Source organism: Oryctolagus cuniculus, unplaced genomic scaffold (assembly GCF_964237555.1).
Source record: "Oryctolagus cuniculus unplaced genomic scaffold, mOryCun1.1 SCAFFOLD_40, whole genome shotgun sequence".
Classification (NCBI taxonomy): Eukaryota; Metazoa; Chordata; class Mammalia; order Lagomorpha; family Leporidae; genus Oryctolagus; species Oryctolagus cuniculus.
In genome coordinates, this window is record NW_027208345.1 from 166,915 (window position 1) to 191,445 (window position 24,531).

The 24,531-nt window shown below is 43.9% G+C and overlaps 2 pseudogenes; one reads left to right on the forward strand and one right to left on the reverse strand.

Moving 5' to 3' along the window:
- The first annotated feature begins 2,401 nt into the window (after positions 1 to 2,401).
- LOC138848290 (SERPINE1 mRNA-binding protein 1-like) lies at positions 2,402 to 14,560 on the forward strand (annotated as a pseudogene).
- A 3,424-nt stretch (positions 14,561 to 17,984) lies between these two features.
- On the reverse strand, positions 17,985 to 20,926 carry LOC127486735 (serine/arginine-rich splicing factor 10 pseudogene; annotated as a pseudogene).
- Positions 20,927 to 24,531: the final 3,605 nt, after the last annotated feature.

The following is a 24,531-nucleotide window of genomic DNA, read 5'->3' on the forward strand; positions in this document are numbered from 1 at the left end:
TGCCAAGATGGCCACAGGCAAGTGAGCATCATTAACTCAAGAATGATTTCAAAACCCACCTGGCAACAGAGCCTGCCTCACAATAGGCTGTGATTGGTTAGGGCATAAACCGCCCCTTGACCAGATTGTCTACCTTGGCTATATAAGCTACTTTACCAACTGAAATAAAGGAGTCTACAGGATGATCGCCTCTGGCCCACTTTCACCCAGCTCTCAGGGTCTGTGTGGTGACTCTGTGCCTCTTACCCCCACTGCGCTCCTCCTCTCAGAACAAATCCACAGCAACATTTGGCCCCCAATGTGACTGAGAGAGACAGCGTGTTGGACTTGGTGAGGTCCCCCCTTGATTTCGGCAAGTAGGCCCCTCTGTGTTTTGTGTGCTGTTTGGTTCTGTGAGGGTGAGCACAGAACCCCCTCCTGTACCCCTTTCCTTATCGTTGTCCTTGGTCTAAGTGACCCCAGATTAGGCACACACTGCCCAGAAGCATAACGTCACTTCTCTGCTCCTCCTTTTACTTTCGGTTCATCCGGCAAATTTACGTAAGGGACTGATTATCCCAGAATTGGAAACCAAGTCATCTTCCCTCACTTGAGAGAGGTGATGCTCTGGAGACACTGTGTGGGCATACGGCCTTGACCTAATGAATCAAGGAAGTCTTCCACTTAGCACAGGCCATACTTATGATCTGATACACCACTGTCTGTTCGTCTAACGTAGGGAACCCCTTGCATAATGCCATCAGCCACTGAGGTGCTAGGAATTAGTTTTGTTATAGCAGCAGTGCTGTGGGTGTCTTTCTTTTGGCTAGAATCGGTGTGGTTGCCGCTATTAAGTGCTCAAACATGGGAAACATATCACCCTCTCAGAAACCCACACAGATTACCAAACATAATGAATCTGTGAGTGATAAGAGCCTGTCACTCCAGGCCTCTGCCTCACAGGCAAGAGTTGATGACTTAGGGAGAGAGAGCTCCCATAGTGAAAATGACATGACAGCAGACAACACAACAATGCCTAGTCAGCAACTCTCCAAATATCCATGGAATGAACTTAGATGACCTTGAGGCAATAACCCATGTGAGGTCATCCCATCTGCACCTAGTGAGGACCCTCACACTTGTGGCAGTCCCCGGGTACCCCAGGCTCTCAGGGCAGCCGCTAGACCCTTTCCCATCCACATGTTTTCCATTAATGTAGGCGTGGAGGCAGAATTCAGGCCTTGGATTCCAATACCTACAGATGACCTTACTATGCTAAAAAAGGCTTCTCAAGAGTAAGATCCTGCCTCTCCCTGCTTTGAACAGGTGCTCACACAATGGGCAGTGAATCTTCAAACTCATTTTGAGTGGATTACACTGCTCAAAGCATATTTGTCAAGACCACAGTTCAGTTCTTACTGTGGAAAGCCTCCTATGAGGAAGAGAATGAAACCGTGGTGAGGAATAATGCTGCCTATGGAATAGCAGTAACCTTTGATATGCTTAGAGGCCGTGGCACCTACAAATATTCTCATGAACAGGCCTGCATTGGAGTAGTTACCTATTTTGATCAGGTCAGAGATTTGGCACTTAGAGCCTTAAAAAATATAAATCCTTCTAAATATAGTCAGCTCTTTAGAAACCTAGTTCAAGGCCCAGGTGAATGGTTCCTCAATTTCCTTGCCAGAGTCTTGGAGGCAGTAGAGAAAATATTACTGCTTGGCCTGATCAAGACAATCTGGTCAAACAATTAGCTTGGGGAAGTGCTACCAAAGAGGCAAAAGCTCCAATTGCCCCAGTCCGTAATGAAGACCTTTCTAAATGGATAGTAGCTACAAAGGAGGTAAACCCTGCTGATACATCAATACAGGCCTTAAATGTGGCCATTAACAAACTGAACACAAGGAAGTCTAATGACCCTCCAGTTTGTTGGGGATGTCAGGAAACAGGACACCTATGGCAAAACTGCCCAAACACTGACAGATGGGGCAAGCCCAAAATGCTGTGTCCCAGATGTAAAAAAAGGCTTTCATTGGGCAAATGATTGCAAAACCAAGCCTTTAAACTCCCAGTGGGGTGGCCCTCAGCCCAACAAGTAAGAGGGAGTCCCACCATCATTAACTGGTCAATGCCTATCTTCAATTTGAGGCCAAAATGAACCCTATACTTAGATTACATTGCTTTTGTGGGTTTAATTGATATGGGGGTGGATGCCACTATCTTAAAAGCTAGGGACATAAGAAAAATGCAACATTGGAAGACAGCACCTGGGCCTGACCTCCAAGGCATTGGAGGATTAAAATCAGCTGATCAGGTCATCAAGCCAGTAATGTGGTGAGATGACACAGTGTGGTGAGATGGTTCCATACAGGAACCATCTTTCTACTAATTGCTGAGGTTTCCATGAGCTTTCAGGGGAGACATGTGCTCTCACAAATGCAAGTGGTCCTTACTACAGATCACAAATCTCCACAAGCCAACAGCTTTAATGGAGAGCCTACAAGTAAGATTCACCCCCAATTCTAGGGGCCACTGCTCACCTCATACAAAAACCAGGCCCAATCCCCATTAAATGTGAAAGAACAGGAAACATCTGGGTAGAGAGAGCAGTGGCCAATATTACAACCCAAATCTGTAGGTATTGGAATTGGTACAGGAACAATTGGAAAAGGGACACATAGAGCCCTCCACTAGCCCTCACAACACACCCATTTTTGTGATAGCAAAGAAACAGGGAAAATTTAGGCTACTATAGGATTTGAGAGCCATCAACAAAATCATAAAAAAGATGGGAACATTCCAGGCTGGCATTCCCCATCCAGGGGCCATTCCTAACAGATTCCACATAGTTACCATTGATATCAAAGATTGCTTTTTCCATTCCCATTGCAGAGGAGGATAAGGCCTGCTTTGCCTTTACAGTATGGGAACCCAATTTCTAGCTCCTCACAAAAAGATTTCAGTAGACAGTACTCCCACAAGGCATGAAAAATTGCCCTGCCATTTGTCAAAAATATGTTTCTCATGCAACCAGCACACCTAAAGGTCAGTTCTTGGTCATACATTATCAGGATAATATCTTACTTGCTCAGGAGAATGTGATTATGTGATGACTCTGAAGGCTTAAGTCAGACAGTAAGAAATTTACAATTCCTGGGTTTGTCTATTGCCACAGAAAAGGTACAATATTTTCCTCCTTTCAAATTCCTGGGTTATCAAATCTCCTCCCATATATTTCCAATGGGTCCAAATCTAAAAATAAAGCATAAATATTCACTTAATGAACTTCAGCAACTATGCGGCAAACTCAATTGGTTGAAGCCCTTCCTTCCCTTAACACCTGCAGAGCTTAAATCACTATTTGACTTACTAAGGGAAACAGCCCTCCCTCAAAAATCACATTGACATCAGCAGCCAAATCCACTATAGAAAAGATCAACACCCAGTTGTCAAATTTAAAAACCCTTAGATATGAACCTTGGGTGCCTCTATTTGCCATAATCATATCTACCCTCAAGGCCCCATTAGATACTGGGTTACCTGGCATTATTTTCCAAGGCAATGAAAAGGTTGATCATCTTATCTCCTGCAATACGTCTTCCATCGGATACCTACAACAAGCCCATATTCTACACCAAAAATTTCATATGTCAGCAAGCAACATAAAATTGCTTTTTCCAGAGCTAACAATGATCCAATGCAAACACCTAGTGCGCTCTTGCAAGAATTGTATCCCCCTCACCCCGTTAGGCCCACTGCAACAAGCAGGGTGAACTCTCAAGGCCTTGCTCCTAATAAGCTCTGGCAAGTGGACATCACCCACATTAACTCCTTTGTTAAACTTAAGTTTGTCCATGTGGTGGTAGATACCTATTCAAAGGCTGTATTTGCAACAGCCCGATCTGGAGAAAAGGCTAGTAATGTGATAAAGGCTCTCAAGTCAGCCATGTGGGTCTTCAGTATCCCTTGGACCATAAAGACATAATGGGTCACCATATACATCACAGGAATTTAATTCCTTCCTGAGGTCCTGGAACATACAGGTATCCCATACAACCCACAGGGACAGGCAATCATTGAAACAACTCATAGGACTATTAAATATCTCTTACAAAGACAGAAAAACAATCTCATGCCCCCAGACACACCGTTTGCTTTGACAGAGGTTCTTTTCACTATCAATTTTCTTACTTTTGGTTCCCAAAGTGTCAGCCCAGCTTATAAACACTGGAGATCCTTTCTGTGGGGAGCAACTGTGAGCAACTCGGACTAGACTAAGTTACTGGAATTAAAACTTATTCTATGCATCTGCTTTCCCACAATATGGCGCTGAGAAGGGAAACAGCTTCTACACAGCTGCCTCCAGTTCAACCAATAAACTGTGGGACCTGCTCCTGATTGGAGGAGAGCAGCGTACTCGGCGTGTGGGCAGCCGAGTTGGGATTGGCGGAGGAGGACTATAAAGGAGGAGAGAGACGGCATGCACCAGGAACATCTATGGGGAACATCTAAGGGGAACACCTGTGCAGCCTCCGAGAGAGCCGGCCGGCGGTGTGCCGCTCCCCTGCGGAAGTGGGGAATGCGGCCAGGGGGAACTGCCCTTCCACGGAGGTGGAAGGGATAGTAGCCAACCCGGGAAGAACCAGCAGCAAACCCGGGGAGGGCCGAGCAGACAGAAAGAACAGCGCAGGGTCCTGTGTCGTTCCTCCACGAAGACGGGGAGCGACATAATGGGGCCGTGACTCGGATATGAAGCCTAGGCAGGGTCTAGTGTCGTTCCTCCACGAAGACGGGGAGCGACATAATGGTGCCGTGACTCGGATAGGAAACTTAGGACGGAAAGCAAACTTAGGAGGGAAGAAACGGGAAGAAATGGGAAAATACCGGAGAGAGAGACTAGCAAAGAGCCTAGGTGCCGGAAGAAGCTATTGAAAGCCTAGGCATAGACTCGGATATGGACTGTGGGAAAGAAGTTAGGATTGACAGCGAAAGTGAAAGCTTTCATAGACTCGGATGCGGACTATGGCGGGGAAGCTAGGAGATTGAAAGCGAAAGTGAAACCTGGAGGAGGCTTGGACTCGGATACGGACTGTGGGAAAGAAGTTAGGATTTAAAGTGAAAGCAAGAAGAAACTTAGACTTAGATACGGACTGCAGGTTGAAAGTGAAAGTGAAACCTATAAGAAACTTAGACTTGGATACGGACTGTGGGGAGAAGCCAGGAGAAATGAGTGTTAGGGAGGATGAAGCCGCGAGTGCAGGCCGAGGCGGAGATATAAGCCACCTTGGAGTTCTTCAAGTCACCCTGGGGAGCAAGAGGCGAAGATCTGGAACCAGAGACGTGGGCCGCCAGGTTGGAATTCGCCAGGTTAGTCCGGGGAACTTGGACTGAATGCCGGTGGTGGCGGAAACATTCGCGGAAGCCGCCGCGTGCAGAGAGAGCACGGGGCGTGAATAGATAGGGAACGCTGGCGCGAGGCCGTGGTGCGGGCGCGAAGTGCGTGGAGACCGCGGAGCGTGCGCGCAGAGCCGGGAACCCGCCGGCGGGGCGAGGCGCCGGGAAGCCGCGCAGAGCCGTGAAGCCGCCGCGGGGCGGGCGCCGGCGGGGCGAGGCGCCGGGAAGCCGCGCAAAGCCGGGAAGCTGCGCAGATGAGAGAGGCGCGGGCTGAAGCGGCTCAGCCGGGAAGCCGCCGAGAAGCAGCCTCGGGGCGGGCGCAGCCGGGAAGCCGCGGGGATAAGAATGAGAGCGGGAAGCCGCAGGGATAAGAGAAACAGAAGTTTAGAAGTAAAGTGAGAAAAATAGGAATGCTGGAAGATAGAAGTAAAATGGGAGAAATAGGAATGCCCGGAGATAGAGAAATAGAGAAATAAAAAGGCCTCCCTACAACACTGCAATGTGAGAGCTTGGATTCGGTCTGCCTAATCAAGTGAGGCGATGAGCACCTGCGGGCAGCTAGCAGCTTATGCGCCGCAGGTCACCGAAGACAGGCACGAATTAACATCAGTAAAGCTTCCCCACAATGCAACAATTAGGAGGCTTGGATTCGGTCTGCCTGATTTAAGGCGGTAAGCGCCAGCAAAGCTCGACCAGAGCATGCGCTGCAGGGCACCGAACACAGGCACGCATCAGCGCCTAAAAACCTCCTCACAACATGGCGAAGAGAGGACCCGGATTCGGTTTGCCTGATGGATAGGACTTGTAAGAGCCTATGGCAACTCTAGCAAGTAGAGCAGAGTGTGTGCCGTGGGACACCGAAGACAGGCACGTATCAACGCCAAAAATAAAAAGAAAGGGGGATCTGTGGGGAGCAACTGTGAGCAACTCGGACTAGACTAAGTTACTGGAATTAAAACTTATTCTATGCATCTGCTTTCCCACAATATGGCGCTGAGAAGGGAAACAGCTTCTACACAGCTGCCTCCAGTTCAACCAATAAACTGTGGGACCTGCTCCTGATTGGAGGAGAGCAGCGTACTCGGCGTGTGGGCAGCCGAGTTGGGATTGGCGGAGGAGGACTATAAAGGAGGAGAGAGACGGCATGCACCAGGAACATCTATGGGGAACATCTAAGGGGAACACCTGTGCAGCCCCCAGAGAGCCGGCCGGCGGTGTGCCGCTCCCCTGCGGAAGTGGGGAATGCGGCCAGGGGGAACTGCCCTTCCACGGAGGTGGAAGGGATAGTAGCCAACCCGGGAAGAACCAGCAGCAAACCCGGGGAGGGCCGAGCAGACAGAAAGAACAGCGCAGGGTCCTGTGTCGTTCCTCCACGAAGACGGGGAGCGACATAATGGGGCCGTGACTCGGATATGAAGCCTAGGCAGGGTCTAGTGTCGTTCCTCCACGAAGACGGGGAGCGACACTTTCCATCCCAGATCCCAGCCCCTATGTTTAGGTGGAAAGATCCCCTGATAAGAGAATGGAAGAGACCACACTCTCTGCTAACCAAGGGCCTAGGATATGCTTGTGTCTTTCCAGAGAATGTGGGACAGCACATTTGGGTAGCAGCCAGAAACATCAAGCCTGCAACTGACAGTCAACCAGAACCAGCTGAACAAGACTGAGAGTCTGTCTTGTTAGTGGATGCACCTGCTACCAATTGTCAAGCTGCCGCTCTATCATCCTACCCTGAGGAACTGCCCATAGCCACATTCTCTACTGCTTTATACTCTACTAACTCTGGTCAGCCACTCAAATGGCCCACAGCCTATGTGCAGTCACTCTGTTCCTGATTACCATTGTTCCTCATTCCTACCCCCATCTGAGCAAGCACTCCTGTGGTCTCCCATTTTGAGGGCTGGTTAGTCAATTATGGGTAAGATCCCCTGGGGGACAACCTAAGACAGGCACAGCCACATACAGAGACCACATGGAAACAGAGTCAACAATGATATGACAAAGGATCATGCCTCCTGTTGCTCAAAAATAAATGAAAAGGGGGAAATGTGGTGGAATGATAAGGCCATGCCAAGATGGCCACAGGCAAGTGAGCATCAGTTACTCAAGAATGATTTCAAAACCCACCTGGCAATGGAGCCTGCCTCTCAACAGGCTGTGATTGGTTAGGGCATAAACCACCCCTTGACTGGATTGTCTGCCTCAGTTATATAAGCTACTGTACTAACTGAAATAAATGAGTCTGTGGGCTGCTCGCCTCTGGCCAGCTTTCACCTGACTCCCGGAGTCTGTGTGGTAACTCTGTGCCTCTTACCCCCACTGCACTCCTCCTCTCAGAAATAATCCACAGCAACATCTGAAGTAGACTTTTAATTTTAGTAGCATCTTTGGTTTCTCGTATTTTGTGAGTGTTGACAGATACGAGCTATGTGACAAAGAAAAACTGGAAGATTTGGGGCAAGATAATCTCCCATCTCAGAATTCTATTACTGTGATGCTCTCTAAATCCCCTCCAAGCCTGAATGCTCAGTGGGTCTTGGACTTGCTACACACAATGATCCTGAGGTTATTCATTTTTTATCTGAAAGGCAGAGTTACACACACACACACACACACACAGAGAGAGAGAGAGAGAGAGAGAGAGAGAGAAGCAATCTTTACCTGCTGGTTTACTCTCCAAATGGTCTCAATGGCTGGAGCTGGGCCAGTCAAAAGCCAGAAGCCAGGAGCTTCTTCTGGGTCTCCCTCATGGGTGCAGTACTTGGGCCATCCTCCATTGCTTTCTCATGTACATTAACAGGGACCTGGATCAGAAGTGGAGCATCTGGGACTTGAACTGGCACCCATATGGGATGCTGGTGTCACTGGCAGAAGCTTTACTGACACAGCCTAACCTTTTTAAAAAATATTTTTATTTTATTTTAAAGGCAGAGACAGAAATTTTTATCTGCTGGGTTATCCACAAATACCCACAAAATCCAGGGCTGGACCAGGCTAAGTCCAGAAGCATGGAACTCCACCTGGGTATGCTATGTGGGTGGTAGGAATGGAGTCATCATTTGCTGCCTCCCAACATGCACATTAGCAGGATGTTGAAGTGGAGTTGGATTAGCCAGGACTTTTGAACCATAAATGCAAGTGGAGATCATTATACTTAGTAAAATAAGCAAGTCCTCAAAAGACAAATATCATAGATTTTTCCTGATTTCTGGTAATTAATATACAGAGTACAAAACAATATAATGTATATGAGTAATGTTGACATTTTAGGATTTGATTTTTAAAAAAGATTTATTTGAAAGGCAGAGATACAGAGAGGAGAGAGGGAGAGGGGGAGAGAAAGAGAGGGAGAGAGTGAGTAAGAGAGAGAACCTTCCATCCACTGGTTCACTCCCCAAATGGTTGCAACAGCAGGAGTTGGAACAGGCCAAAGCTAGGAGTCTGGAGCTTCTTCTGGGTCTCCCACATGGGTGGCAGGGGCCCAAGAACTCAGCCATCCACTGCCCTCCCAAGCACATCAGCAAGGAGCTAGATCAGTAGTAGAGCAGCCAGGATTTGAACTGGTACCCATATGGGATGCTGGCACTGCAAGCAGCAGCTTAGCCTTCTATGCCACAATCCTGGTCCTCATAGATTTGATTATTATTTATAGTCCTATATTCCTTGTCTATACTCCTGAGGAACAGTGGTTATTCTGCTTACTACTTGTTGAGCCTTTTTTTTTCTTTTTTTTAAACTAGTGTCAATTGGTAAAGTCAACAACAGGAGTCACTGTGCACTTACTCCTCATGTGGGATCTCTGTCCTTAATGTGCTGTGCATTGAGATTTAATGCTATAATGAGTACTCAAACAGTATATTTCACTTTGTGTTGAGCCTTTTATTTAGTGGATGATTAAGCTTGTGATTATAAAGTAAATTGAAAGTTTGTCATAGCAAACCTTAAAATATGAAAGGAATATGAAGGGGAAGTGTGGATGGAAGTATCATTACGCTCTTAAAACCATATATATGAAAAACATGAAATTTGTTGCCTGTCCTTCAAGTTAATTTTTAAAAAGAGTTATCTATTCATACACCACTGATTCTCTTGAATTGCTGTTGCCATACATTTTCCATATGGCACCAATTATTTCACCATTCTTCCACTTGAGTTGTACCATCAATGTGGAGTTTTCTCTGTATTTTCAGAATTCATGTTGCATTACGAGCTCTTTTGAAATTGTTGCCTTATACATCCTAGCACCTCAAACTACATCCTGTTCAGATATGTTGTAAAAAGTTAATATGAGTTTATTTTAAGACAAAAATATCAAAATTTATGCACTGTTTTTGTAGTATGCATTTCCCACCAATGTTCTGAAGACCCCTTTTATTATTATGGTTTCTCTCTGCATAGTGGACTTAGAGTGTATTGAGAACTTTGCCTTTTTCATGTCAAGATATAGCATATTTCAAGCACTTGGTTGGAATTCAGCATTGATGTATGAGTGACAGATGGGAACTCCTTGCAATTGATATCTCAGAAATAATCATCAAAGTTAAAAAAAAGCTTAATTCATACAATTTGTGTGTGTGTGATTTTCAAAACTGTTTTTGAGAAACAGAGAGAGAGTGCTCCCATAAATGGTTCATTCCCCAAATATTTGCAGTGGCTGCAGCTGAGTCAAACGTTTGAGAATCACTTTTATTTCACTTTCCCTGATATGAAGATATTCTTGATAGACTTGAAAATGCAAACTTATGCTTTTCACAGGGATTTCCAATCTACTATAGATTCTTAATGTTTGGTTTATGGTGTTTTTGCCTTGAAGAAAGTTTTGATTTATGTGACTCAGATTTTATTTTATTTCTTTTATGTCTTCTAGATTTTATGACTTCCTTTGTAAAGGTTTATTTATGGGCCATATTTTGGCAAGCAGACCAAGCTACTACCCACAAAGCCAGCATCTAGTATGTTCCCAGTCACAGAGGGAGGGTAGTTACTGGAGTGAATTCAGTGGGTTCCTTTCCTTAGCCCAGTAAAGAAAAAAAGCCTGGAAACAATGGCAAGTGAGTGGAAACTTTATTGCTTATTTGTTTTGCAAGTGAAAGTGAGCAGCTCATCTGAGAGATGAGATGGAGTGCCAGAGTGGGACACTGGCTTTTCCACAAGTGCACTGGGTTTTTAAGAATTTACTATTTTCTTATTGGGTCATCTTATGGGCTTTCCCATTGGATAGAGGTTTCACATACTGTATGCTCATTGGCTTGGGGCCCATAGTAATAGTGGGATTTTTGTTGGTGACAGTCTGAATGGGAATTTCTAAATGCTAACTTCCTCTTTTGGTGGCTTCAGCCCTCTCTCTGCTAGTTCTGAGTGAAAAATTGCAACTAGTTTGAAGACATTGCCAAAATCACAGGCTGTAGCACAGGATGCTACAATGGGGAGAGGTATGAGCAAGTCTCAGAGAAAACCACACTGTCACAGCCTACAGCCTGCATGCTAAAGACATTCTGCTAAAGCCTGAGAGGCCCACAGATGCCCAGCCCAACTGAACAGGCTCACCATTTGGGCACTGGTTCATGTTCTGGCTGCTTCAATTTTCTTTCCTTCATTTTGTTTTTATTAAAACATGTTTGCTTAATTTACAGCAAGCAGAAAATAGGCTGGGTCTTCTTTTGATCCAAACATTGATGTTTTAAAGGTTGTACACAATATTTTTAAAAAGGACATATAAAAATACAATATTAGAAGTTTCCATAAGAAAGAAAATACAACTTTTAACCCCACAACTTTTCCTTTTTCGGAACTGCAAAATTACTGCTAGTAGTTTTATTTTTAAAACTACAGTTTTAAGAAATAGAGAGAGAGAGACAAAGACAGAGAGACAGAGAAGTCTTCCATCTGATGGTTCACTCTCCAGTTGGCTGCGATGACTGGAGCTGTGCTGATTTGAGGCCAGGAGCTTCCTCCAGGTCTCCCACATGGGTGCAGAGGCCCAAGCATTTTGTGCCATCTTCTACTGCTTTCCCAGGCCATAGCAGAAAGCTGGATTGGAAGTGGAGCAGCCGGGTCTCAAACCAGCACCCATATGGGATGCCAGTGCTTCAGGCCAGGGCATTACCCCACTGTGCCACAGCACTGGCTCCTAAAACTACAGTGTTAAGTAGACTCCTTCCCCCTGAGCTGGATCATCTTGTGGGAAGTACTGAAGCAGGAGCTCTTAACTCAAGGTGGCCCACGGCAATCTGTGGAGAAAAGCACTGCCGAGCCACAATCAGGGCTGGGGACCTACAGGAAGGCTTCTCTGCGTGGTTACCAACCAATTAAACCAGTTATTTGACATTGAATCTGATCCATTCCAGATGCTGAAGGAGCAGAGACCAAAAAAAAAGAAGCCGGCAGAGGGGGGGTTGGGGGTGGGGTGCATTGGAGTCCCCGCAGCCAATAATGCAGCTCAGGCAGAGGCCCAGACCAACTCCAAAGCAGCAGGCAAACAGCCATGGAAAGAGTCCCAGAAAGACCAATAAACTCACTGCCAGATTGGCCTGGTTGACAAGAAAGAGAAGGTGCAGCCACCTGCGGCATTCAAGAAAGAAGGAATAAGACATGTTGGAAGAAGACTGATCAACAACTTCAGGGTGAAGGAAAAATCATTGATAGAGGACCAAAAAGGTGACCACCTCTTGAATGGTGGTGAAGAAGGGTGAAGAAGCAGGTTTTCTTTTCTTTTAAACACTGAAAAACTGCTATTTATTTAAAAGGAAACTTTTTAATACAATAAAGAAATGGCAATAGCTGGTACATACATTAAATCAAAATATTTTCGTTAAGCACCAAGTAGCATCATTCTCATTCTTTTCATTAAGAGCACCTTTATTATTAAAAGACTAATACTTTTAAGTTTTTAATCAATTTAAAGCTGCCAATCAGAGCTTCTAATTAGCTTGAGATGACTGGGTAAACCTTCTTATAGTGTGAGCAAAAATGACTTATAAAAACTTTGTTTAACTATAACTGAAGGGATTCACTGGCTTCAGGCTGAGAATCAGTGCTGGGGGCTAAACACTACCCACAACAGAAAAATGAGTAATGAGTACCACGTGTCAATGATAAATGACATATGGTTTCTTCCTAGTCAAAGGACTAATACCTAACTCTAATAGGTCTTGAAGGATTGACCCACAGGGACTGATTCAAATTCTTAACCTTCCAGGGTGAACAAGTCAAGGACAAGGAAAGAGGTGAAAGTCCTGCACCCTGGGCGGCAGGGGAAATGGCAGCAAACCAGGTGGGGAACATCAAGGAGTGTTTAAAGGCCAGGGAGAACAAAACAGCTGAGACTCAGACCCACAAAAGTACTAACTGCTCAGAAGGCAGTGCAACACATGTTTTGGGAGGAAGGACGTAATCCACTAACAGATTATATGCATCATAGAAAGGAAAATGTCATTCAACAAGAGAGGGAAGTTGTCTCTCCTAGCACAGAGACTCCGCAGCTGTTTGGGGAAGCTCTGAGGCTGAGGATCACCCTGGGATCCAGTCCACATTCCAAAGCCCTACCCCCTTGCAATTAAATCCACAAACCAAAACTTTATTAATGGAACTGTCAGCTCCAAAAAAGTGAAACACAAACACAAGCAAAGAAAACAAACTGAAGGGCCATTAGAGTAAGCTTTAATCCCTGCTACTATCCCTGCCCTGCAAGAACAGGATCTGCCCTGTTACTTCCATTGATTCACTTCTGCAAAGCTTGTCAAAACCCAGCATCTTACTGTTCCTGCTACATCCTCTCCTAATGAAAGCAAATACTATGCAAAAACACAAACACACCACAAATAGAAGCCAGCATCAACTTAATGACCCCCTGGAATATTACAAACCTAACCTATGATATTTTAATCATCTTCTGACTTATTCACAGAATATCCACTTCTGTAATGTTTTGGGAGCATTGCAGACTTGGTTGCATTAGATTCCTCTTCTTGAAGTAGTTCAAAGTTTGAATGCAATTTAGATAATTTTCTAAATTATCTGAGGGGAAATTATCCTAAAAGGCCCAGGAAAAATCCCTTTTCCTCTATTCTCAGACTCCAGTAATTCTTTTTCTCAGATCATAAAACCTAACCTAACAACTGGAAAGAGGATAAAAAGTCATACAAAAAATACAAAAAAAAAAAAAAGGAAAAGGGAACCAACATCATCGTAAGGGTCTGTCAGTGTCATCACACTATCTCAACATGGCACAAGACAAAAAAAAATGGTACTTTGTTTAGCAAAGTTATAGTCATTTTGTAAAGTATGCAAGAAATTAACAATTTATAAAAGGGGAAAGTTTTAATTGGGAGCATAAAACTAAAATGTCATTCTCTGGCAAAGAGTGCTTCCCAACATCAGGTCTACAGGTGGAAGTTGAGGCACAACTGTTGGCTCAAGGCTGCCTCAGGTCTGCTTCAGAGGGGCATGGATATTAGCAGATGAGAGGTGAGTTTTCTGTTGATACATTTATAATTGACTGACCTCAGGTAGTGGTGGTCTTAGAAGAGGTCAGGAGGCCATGGATGTGGAATGGGCCTAGGAGATGGATTTGGTTCTCATGGCAAATGTGAATTTGATAGACACAGTAAAAGCAATAGATCTTTATCACATTACAGTGGTCTAAAGCAGGTAGACAAATGTGGAGGTTGTGGGTCTCACAAATGGGAAACTGTCAAAGATGAATTAACTGACTGATTCATCAAAATGTGACTGAGGAAACACTTGAAGGTGAAGAACATCCAGTGGCCAACATGGAAAATGGGGAAATGTGAATGGAAGAGGTAAAAGAGAGTACAAAAGAGATTACTTTGGATGAGTGGAAGACAATTCATAAAGACAGGATAAAACTAGAATTTAATATCTGAAAATCAAATCAAGGTGCTGATTGGCAATGAAAGGATTTGTTTTTCATAAATCAAGGTGTGAAGAGGCTCTTGCTGAAGATTCTATTATGGCCTATCATTTTTGGAAACCAGCAAATGATATAACATCTTAGCTAGAGATCAACTTTGGAGACTTAGGGCACCTAGAACATGGTGGCAGAAGAGGGCAGAGGTAGACATGGGCATGATGGATGTCATGATGGATGACCTAGTCCAGCAGGACTAAGTCAAGTGTTTCTGCTTCTGATATGAATGATCCAGAGGCATTTCTAGCTATGGCTTAATGGGATGTCCTAACAACCTTAGTTCCTTTGTGGACTTTCCTGTGCAATGCTTTTGCATGCTTAATGATCCCAAAGGACTAAGAAATTAAAAAAAAAAGCCTAAAGATTGAATTTTATCTGTTTTGTAAATGAGCTTCTCTCACTACCCAGAAGTAACAAATATGGTAGTCACTTTTGTACTTAGGAATGTATTAGTAGCAAGGATGTTTTAATAATTTTCATAGATTATGAATTATTCATGGACACTTTTGCATGGCTGCTTGCAAATGTGCATTTCCAAACTTGAAGTGCAGGTGTTAATAGTGTGTAACAGTTTAATAAAAAATTGACTTTGTTGTTTATACATCCAGAAAAATCTTAAAAAGTTAACGAAATGTGCATAGCATGATTTTATAGCAAAACATGAACATTAACTGCAAACAGTAAATAAAAGAAAGCTAGAAATACTATGCAATATATAGCAGTCCTAGAATCAATCCCTCAAACACAATCCACAAGCAGTATCTAAAAACCATTGTCTTGTTCTTCACAGGCAAAACCTAGGTTTCCAAAACCAAAATTGGAAAGAGTACTCCTCTGAAAGAAATTCCCCCCCCCCCAATATTACCTAGATTTACAAGTAAACAATCTGAGATTTTAAAAAGATGTTAGCTTCTTACTCTGAAATCACTTTGGATATGTCAAGTCACTTTTAGTTCCTCAAAGAAATCTTTCAGAGAAATTACAGAAATTATAAATGGTTAAGGATTTTATTTCCTCATTTTTAGTCAGCTACATTGATAACTAAAGCTGAGAGATGACTCTTGCTTAGAACTGATCCTTTTCCTGAAATATTTTAAACTTCATGACACAACCTCACCTAAAATGGGAGTGTTGTCTCTCAGCTTGCCACACATTAAATAAAACTGAAGTGTGAAAAGCAAGCCTCCCTCATAAATAGGTAGGCACATTTTGATATAAATACACACTCTAAGTGCTATAAGCATCACAATTTAGTTTACACAATGCACACTCACACAAACAAAACTTACTTTGAAACAACTTACTTCTAATGGCACTAAGATAATTAGTCAGCAATTCTCGTTAAACTTCAGAGTAATTATGTGAGAACATTCTTTCCCCCTTCAAATTGTTTCTGCCATCAATGATCTGCTCAACTTCTAAGGTGAGATTTTTGTATATTCCAAATCTGTACAGAAGCCAGAATAAAAGCAGTGAAGGCTCTGTGTTTCAGCCAAAATCTCAATCACCTTGAAAATGTTGTTTAACCCAGCCAGAGTGGGGGGGCACTCCTACAAGTACTTGGGGTTAACAAAAGAACTATTCTAAACTGTGTCATACATAAACTTTTTAAAAGATTTATTTATTTATTTGAAAGTCAGAGTTACACAGAGAGAGAAGGAGAGGTAGAGAGAGAGGTCTTCACTCCCCAATTGGCTACAGTGGCCAGAGCTGCACCAATCTGAAGCTAGGAGCTTCTTCTGGGTCTCCCTAGCAGGTGCAGGGGCCCAAGGATGTGGGCTATCTTCTACTGCTTTCCCAGGCCATAGCAGAGAGCTGGCTTGGAAGTGGAGCAGCCAGGTCTGGAACTGGCACACATATGGGATGCCAGCACTTCAGGCAGTGGCTTAACCCATTACACCACAGTGCCAGCTCCATAAATAAAATATTAACATGGGACTAGACATCTTAACAAGACCTAAAAGTTCACCATGAACCTACTGTGTTTGAACAGTCAGTGTTATACTGTGGGTGATTCATTTTTGTATTAATCTATCTTATTTTTTTTAACTTTAATGAATATGAACTTCCAAAGTACGGCTTATGGATTACAATGGCTTCCCCCCCATAACGTCCCTCCCACCCGCAACCCTCCCCTTTCCCACTCCCTCTCCCCTTCCATTCACATGAGGATTCATTTTCGTTTCTCTTTATATACAGAAGATCAGTTTAGCATACATTAAGTAAAGATTTCAACAGTTTGCTCCCACACAGAAACATAAAGTGAAAGATAATAGATGATTTTTTAAATGATGATGAAATCAGATCAGACCTATTGTCATGTTTAATCCCATAAATAAAGGGGAGAGTGATCCAACATGGGAAGTGAGATACTCAGCAGACTCATAGAATGGCGGATGTGCTAAACAGCACTCTGGCCTCAGAATCAGCCCTAAAGGCATTCTGATCGGGCTGAAAAGCCCATGAGAGTATTTCAGGCATGGAAAGCCAAGACACTCTGGCAAAACAAACAAACAAAAAACACCTAAATGAAAGATCTCTGTGAGTGAGATCCCAGTGGAAAGAACAGGTCTTCAAAGAAGGAGGTACCTTTCTCTGAAGGGAGGAGAGAACCTCCACTTTGACCATGACCTTGTCTAAACAAGATAAGAGTCGGAGAACTCAAGGGGCTTCCATAGCCTTGGAAACTCATGACTGGTGCATAGGGAGATTACTGATGCCATAAACAGGAGTGTCAATTTGTAAAGTCAACAACAGGAGTCACTGTGCACTTACTCCTCATGTAGGATCTCTGTCCTTAATGTGCTGTACATTGAGACTTAATGCTATAACGAGTACTCAAACAGTATATTTCACTTTGTGTTTCTATGGGGGTGCAAACTGTTGAAATATTTACTTAATGTATAGTAAACTGATCTTCTGTAAAAAAAAAAAGAAGAAAATAATCTTTCTTATTAGCAAGCTACAGCTCTATGTTTCCAGTTCTATGAAATATGGAGATGAATTTTCATTTTTAGTAAGACAATGTTGCAAATTCAAGTCAATCAATATCTTTTCAATGAATACTTCAAGCATAAAGAGAATCTTTGAGAAAATTGCAGATCCCACAAATTTGTTTTTATTTTTTTTTTAATTTTTTGACAGGCAGAGTGGACAGTGAGAGAGAGAGACAGAGAGAAAGGTCTTCCATTGCCGTTGGTTCACCCTCCAATGGCCTCCATGGCCAGCGCACTGCGGCCGGCGCACCGCGCCGATCCGATGGCAGGAGCCAGGTACTTATCCTGGTCTCCCATGGGGTGCAGGGCCCAAGGACTTGGGCCATACTCCACTGCACTCCCTGGCCACAGCAGAGAGCTGGCCTGGAAGAGGGGCAACTGGGACAGAATCCGGCACCCCAACCAGGACTAGAACCCGGTGTGCCGGCGCTGCAAGATGGAGGATTAGCCTCATGAGCCGTGGCACCGGCCGACCCCACAAATTTGTACCTGCCCATGACATTAAGTAAATTGGACTCTTCAGAGTGGCTTCTAAATAACATGTCATTTTAATTATAACTGGATACATGGAAGGCTAACAAGTATTTCTAAAGTATCACTACAACATTGTACTTCTGATAATTTAAGTAAACCACACTATGAGTAAAATAATGATAAATGCCTAAAGATTATCATGGTTTATGATATCAGTGGCCATTGGACTTAGGACTAGTCTAAGATCTTGATCTAAATTTTGACCTGGACCTAGACTGTGATCTTGACTGAACTTTGGATTTAGGTAGTCCTTTTCTCCCTGGTTCCTTTTCATCACTTGAGCCAGACTTATAATGTGTTTTGGAACCTGTTTTAGAGGTGCCTTTAATTTTTTTGTGAGATGCAGATCTAGAATGTGATTTAGTCTCCAATTATTTATTGGGCTGGGATATCACGATCTTTGTTGTTTGAATCTAACAATGTTGGAACGGCTTCTGCTACCGTGAAGTCTTCTAATCAGTCTACTGTTTCTAGGGCTATAAGATTTATACTTGTAATTAAAAGACTGACTTCTTGCTCTCCCTTCATAACATTAGATTCTAGAACATCAATATTTGTCAAATCATCATGACATGAAGAACTATACACATTCCTCCCTTCCTTGGCTTCCTTCTGATTTGGTGTCTTCTGATTGCCCTGTGCAAATTGTATTTTTGATGCCCACAAATCTATTTTCTGTCCAAGTTATGTAAAGCATTTTTGGAATCATGAGCATCCTCAAATTGAATGTAAGCAAATCCTCTTGGATGGTGAATGTAGAAATCAAGTGGAACATACACATGAACTTTAGGATCATAACAACAAAATTTTCACCATAAGTCTTCAGACCTGGTGTTGTCCACTACGTTCCTGGCAGAGATGTGTTTGCAGGGCGCAGGTAGTGGCGTGAATCTTGCTCAGGGTACTAATAGGCTCAGCAAACCACTTGCAGCCAAGTCTAACACAGACACACAACTTTTTTTTTTTTAACATTTATTTATTTATTTGAGCTGGTGCTATGGCTCAGTTGGCTAATCCTCCACCTGTGGTGCCGGCACCCTGGGTTCTAGTCTCAGATGGGGCACCGGATTCTGTCCCGGTTGCTCCTCTTCCAGCCCAGCTCTCTGCTGTGGCCGGGGAAGGCAGTGGAGGATGGCCCAAGTGCTTGGGTCCTGCACCCACATGGGAGACCAGGAGGAAACACCTGGCTCCTGGCTTCATATCAGTGCATTGCACCAGCCGTAGTGGCTACTTGGGGGGTGAACCAACGGAAGGAAGACCTTTCTCTCTGTCTCTGTGTCTCTCACTGTCTAACTCTGCCTGTAAAAAAAATGATAATCGGATTGATATACCTTCTTAAAAAAAGATTTATTTGTTTATTTGAAACTCAAAGTTACAGAGAGGGAGAGATGGGGGAGAGAGAGTGAGAGAGGAGAGGGAGAGGGAGAGAGAGAGGGAGAGAAAAAGCAAGAGAGAGAGAGAGAGGGTGATGGAGGGAGGGAGAGAGAGAGAGAGAGAGATCTTCCATCCACTGGTTCACTCTCCAGATTTCGTCAAAGGCCAGTGCTGGGCCATGCCAAAACCAAAGCCAGAAGATTTATCCAAGTGAAGCAGCCAGAACAAGAGGTAATGCCCATGTGGGGTGCTGCCAATAAAAGTGGGTGACTTTACCCACTATGCCACAATGTTGACCCTGAGTCTGCTCTATTTCTGATCCAGCTCCCTGCTAATGCACCTAGAAAAGAAGCAGAAGGTTGTCAAAGTACTTGGGCCCCACCACCCATGCAAGTGATCTGGATGACACTCATGGCTCCTGACTTCTGCTGGGCCTAGTTCTGGTCATAGCCATTTGGGGTGTGAATCAGCAGATGGAAGACTTCTCCTCTGTGTCTTTTCCTCTCACTCTGTACTCTTTCAAATAAACAAAAATAAATCTTAAAAAAGCGAAAGGGGCTTATTTAGTCTACACAGACATGTTAATGATTTTTCAAGTAGGAAACAATAGGTTTTAAAATATCGGCAAACACAGACTATGATTCATGTGACACGATGAAATACTTTTGCCCTACCCTGATATAAACACACATACTGGCCCCTGGTTTTGGCCTGGCCAAGTCCCAGCTGTTACAGCCATCTGGTGAGTGAACCAGTGGGTGAGACAAATCTCTCCCTCTCATTCTGCCACTGTGTCTTTCAAATAAACTTTTTAAAAAAGATTTGAACTTAGGGACTTTGAGATATTAATCAAAATGCTGAGTCAGATACTCCTCTCAATGTGTCTTCCGTGGGCCAGCTCCCCATGTGTGACTTTTTTTTTTACTCTCTTTCTATAGATGACTCACAAATTTATGTCTGTAGCCTCTGAATTAGAAACAATCTAGTGGACATTTCCACTTGGATGGAATTTAGCATGCTTATATCATATACTGGAAAGATCAGATTGCTGTTTCTTATAATTCTTGGTAGAAAAGGTTGGAAATTGAAAGCATGGGACACTTAAATTCAGGTTCTCTATACCTAAGGTTGGTGCCTTTCTTCAGTGACTTAGGTTTGATTCACCAGCACCTCCTACAGACCCTGGTAACTGACCTGAGAGAATTTTCATTGATTCAGCTTTATTTGCATGTCATTGTTCTTTTAAGGTCAACAAGTCCTTTGGAAGGTGATTACCTTTATCCCACAAGTTCAAAGTACTGTAATTTATATTCATGATGAGAATATTTCCTAAAAGTGAGCAGGGATTCTTCTCAGAGAGTAATCATCACTGAAAGTCTGAATCTATGTAAATCCCCTTAGAGTCTTTAATCCATTGGAATTAATAATCACAGAGAACTCAAGGTAGCACATTAGATTTAAAGCAGTTCAATTCAAGCAAGTAAAGGAAACTTGGACTGAAAAGAGAAATCTTTGCACCAACAGGTCAGGTTTTAAGATTGAAATTGACAATCTCTATAGGACATGCATTTATTTTTGAAGAAGCATTTCTTTCCATCACTAAGATTTCTGAGTTACAGGGAGGACCAGTTTTTCCAATTACCTTAATAAATGAGAAGAAGAAGGGAAAAGGGGAGCCACATATTTCTGTCTGCCAGATACTATAGGAGGTACTTTCCATAAGCGGTATACTTTGATCTTGGTTGCCTATTTCTAGTCCTGCCTCAATCCCTTCTCTAAACACAGAGGAGCATGTCAGCCTTTGCTCAAAGTCTCCTCCCCCCAACCCCATGGTTCCCATGTTCCCCATGATACAGTACTGATTAGTAATACAAGCTACTAACCTGGCTCACAGGCCTTCCAGTTTGCTCTAACTTCCCTCTTCTGTCTTCCCATGTCCCCATCCTTTCTCTTTGTATCCCAGCTCACCTGAACGACCTACAGTTTCCCCAATTTCCAGGCCCTGTCAATCCTCAGGGCCCTTGTACTGCCTCCTTCTGTTCTCATGGTCCTTTTTCACCTCTTCTTCTGGCTGTTATTCCACTCACCAATGAGTACTCACTGCTCTTTGGCTTTTTCAGAATGTCTTTTGCAGGGCAGTTTGTGAATTAGTGAAACAAGAGCATGCTGTAGTCATTCACAACCAGTAACTCTTGGTAAATTATCAGAAGTTTGTTGCTTAGCCAGTCAAATTTGGCTGCAGGTCTAGGTCATTCTCTTGGGCAGATCCTCTAAAAGCTCTGCTGATGGAGTTCATGGAGTCTCTTCCATCCTGTAATTGTACTATCCAGAGCACTTGACTTCCTTGGCTATTGTGGCAGTAGAAGAGAATATAAATGGGTGACATTCTGGCCATGAGATGTATTGGTTTCAAAGTGCCCCTGATACCCATACTCTCAGACTTCTACTAGCACTGTTACATGGCCCTGATTTCAGAGGTGTAAGGTCTGATGCAAGTACAAAGCCAGAAAGAAAGAAGTGGACATAGAAGAGTGCCTGCAATCTCTACCACAGGTGTGATGCCAGCAACCGCTTCTGTTTAGAGGGATTACTGTGCAGTGTTAGAAGGATGGTGTAGGTGGCTCTCACCCACTAGAGTGTGCATTTTGTGAGGGTGAAGTCTTTTATAGTGTTCATTTTTATGTCTCTGGAATCTGGCAGTGTCACCCACATGACAAATAGTCAAGAAAGTCAGTTAAACAAATCTATTCATCCACATTTCTAAGTGATCCAAGTTTCCTTTTTTTTCTTATTTGACAGAGTTAGACAGTGTGTGAGAGAGACAGAAAGGTCTTCCTTCTGTTGGTTCACCCCCCAAATGGCTGCTACAGCCAGAGCTATGCCGATCTGAAGCCAGGAGCCAAGTGCCTCCCTCTGGTCTCCCATGTGGGTGCAGGGGCCCAAGCACCTGGGCCATCTTCCACTGCCTTCTCAGGCCACAGCAGAGAGCTGGACTGGAAGAGGAGCAACTGGTACTAGAACCTGGTGCCCATATGAGATGCTGGTGTCACAGGCAGAGGATTAACCAAATGAGCCATGGCACGGCCCTGATCCAAGTTTCTAAAAGGTTTATTATTTATTGAAAGGCAGAGTTACAAAGAGAGAGAGAGAGAGATCTTTCTTTCATCCACTGATTCACTCCCCCATATGGCAGCAAATGCTAGGCCAAAGCCAGGCTCCTGAAATTTCACCCCGATCTCCAATGTGAGTAGCAGGAACTCAGTACTTGAGTCATCTTCCACTGCCTTCTCAGGTGTATTAGTAGGAAGTTGAATCAGAAGCAGAGCACCTGGACTTGAACCAGCACTCTGATATGGGATGCCAGTATTGCAAGTGACAACTTAACCTGATCCGCCACAATGCTGGCCCCTAATCTACATTTTATGTATGGGGAAACTAAAGGGTAGAGAAGTCAATTAATTCACATGGCTAGAAGGTAAGTAAAGCACAATTCAGATCCACATTTGTCAGATATCCTAATCTACAATTTTAGGAGAGGTTTTATAAGTTAAGATTCTTAGATCTTGGGGCCAGTACTGTAGCAAATCAGGTAAACCTGCCATCTACAGTGCCAGAAACCCTCTATGGCACTGGCTTGAGTCCTGGCTACTCCACTTCCAATGCAGCTCTCTGCTATGGCTTGGGAAAGCAGTGGAAGGTGGCCCAAGTCCTTAGGCCCCTGCACCTGCATGGGAGACCCTGAAGAAACTCCTGGCTCTTGGCTTTGTATCAGCACAATTCTGGCTATTGTGATCATCTGGGGAGTGAACCAATGGATGGAAGACTTCTCTCTTTCTGGTAAGGATGGGAGCTCTTTCTTTCTCTTTATTCCTCTCTGTGTGTCTCTGCTCTCAGATAAGTAAATAAAAAGTTAAAATAGATAAATAAATAAAACCTCTACTTTCACACATTTACATGCTAATTTCATGCCCTATAATGTTCCAAATGCAAGAAACTTCAGATAAATGTTCTACCTTCCTCATACTCCCATAATTTGTTCTATCTTATCATGTTTTGCGGCAGACTTGCAGTAGCATTCCTTCTATAGTGCTGTTTTATGTTGTTAAAATGTTATTAAAAGGGGCTGGCATTGTGTCACAACAGGTTAAGCCACAGCCTAATGCCAGCAACCCATACAATACCAGTTTGAGTCCTGGCTGCTCTGCTACTGATCCAGCTCCCTGTTAATGTGTCCAGGAATGCAGGGGATGATGACCCAAGTGCTAGGGCCTCTGCCACCTGTATGGAGTTCTTGGCTCCTTGGCTTCAGCAAGGACCAGCCTGGCAGCTGTAGTCATTTTGGGAGTGAACCAGTAGCTAAAAGCATTTCTCCCTCTCCCTCTCTGTCTTCCTTTCTCACTCCCCACCATCTCCACTGTAAGTCTTCCTTTTAAATAAAGAAGTCTTTAAAGAATCAGAGACCAACATTGGATTTATTTTTCCTTCAAAGTATGTTATTAAAGGACAACTACTTCCTTGAAGTCCAGTAAGAATACAGTTCAATAAAATCCCTACACCTACTAACTTTATTTTCTTTACTGATTGATTTTTTAACAGGCAGAGTTAGACAGTGAGAGAGAGAGAGAGACAGAGAGAAGGGTCTTCCTTCCATTGGTTCACCCCCCCCAAATGGCCACCAAGGGCCGGCGTGCTGCGCTGATCCAAAGCTAGGATCCAGGTGCTTCCTCCTGGTCTCCCATGCAGGTGAAGGGCCCAAGCACCTGGAACAGCTGGATCTCGAACAAGTGCCCATATGGGATGCTGGCGCTTCTAGCCAGGACATTAACCCACTGTGCCACAGTGCCAGCCCCTACTGATTGATTTTTTAAGGGAAAGAGTTTATTGGGGGAAACCCAACATACCAGTGGGAAGGGGAAAAGAAGGAAAAGAGGGAGAAGAAGAACATAAGAGAGACAGAGATCAGGAGATGGAGAGAAAGAGAGAGGTCCTTTTAAAACTTTGCCAGGGGGCAGGCAGGGAAGTAGGAGCAGCAAATCCCATTAGGATGGGAGTGGAGCTTGACACCAATGGTTGAGGCATGTGGCCACCTGGCTTCCAGCAATGGCAGTGGGGGCTAGAGCCTAGGATGGTGTCAGGGTGTAGTTCACACCATAGATAAGATTGTACCATTTTACTAACATCCCCCCTTTTAGTTTTTTATGAAGCAGGAATTGTATGGGAATACATTACTCTTCACTGTCATGGAGCAATGTCTCAAGCCACTGTCTCCTGGGCAGGGAGCCAAGTATATCCCTGTAGCAGCAACAGCATTTGGTTGACCTCCTG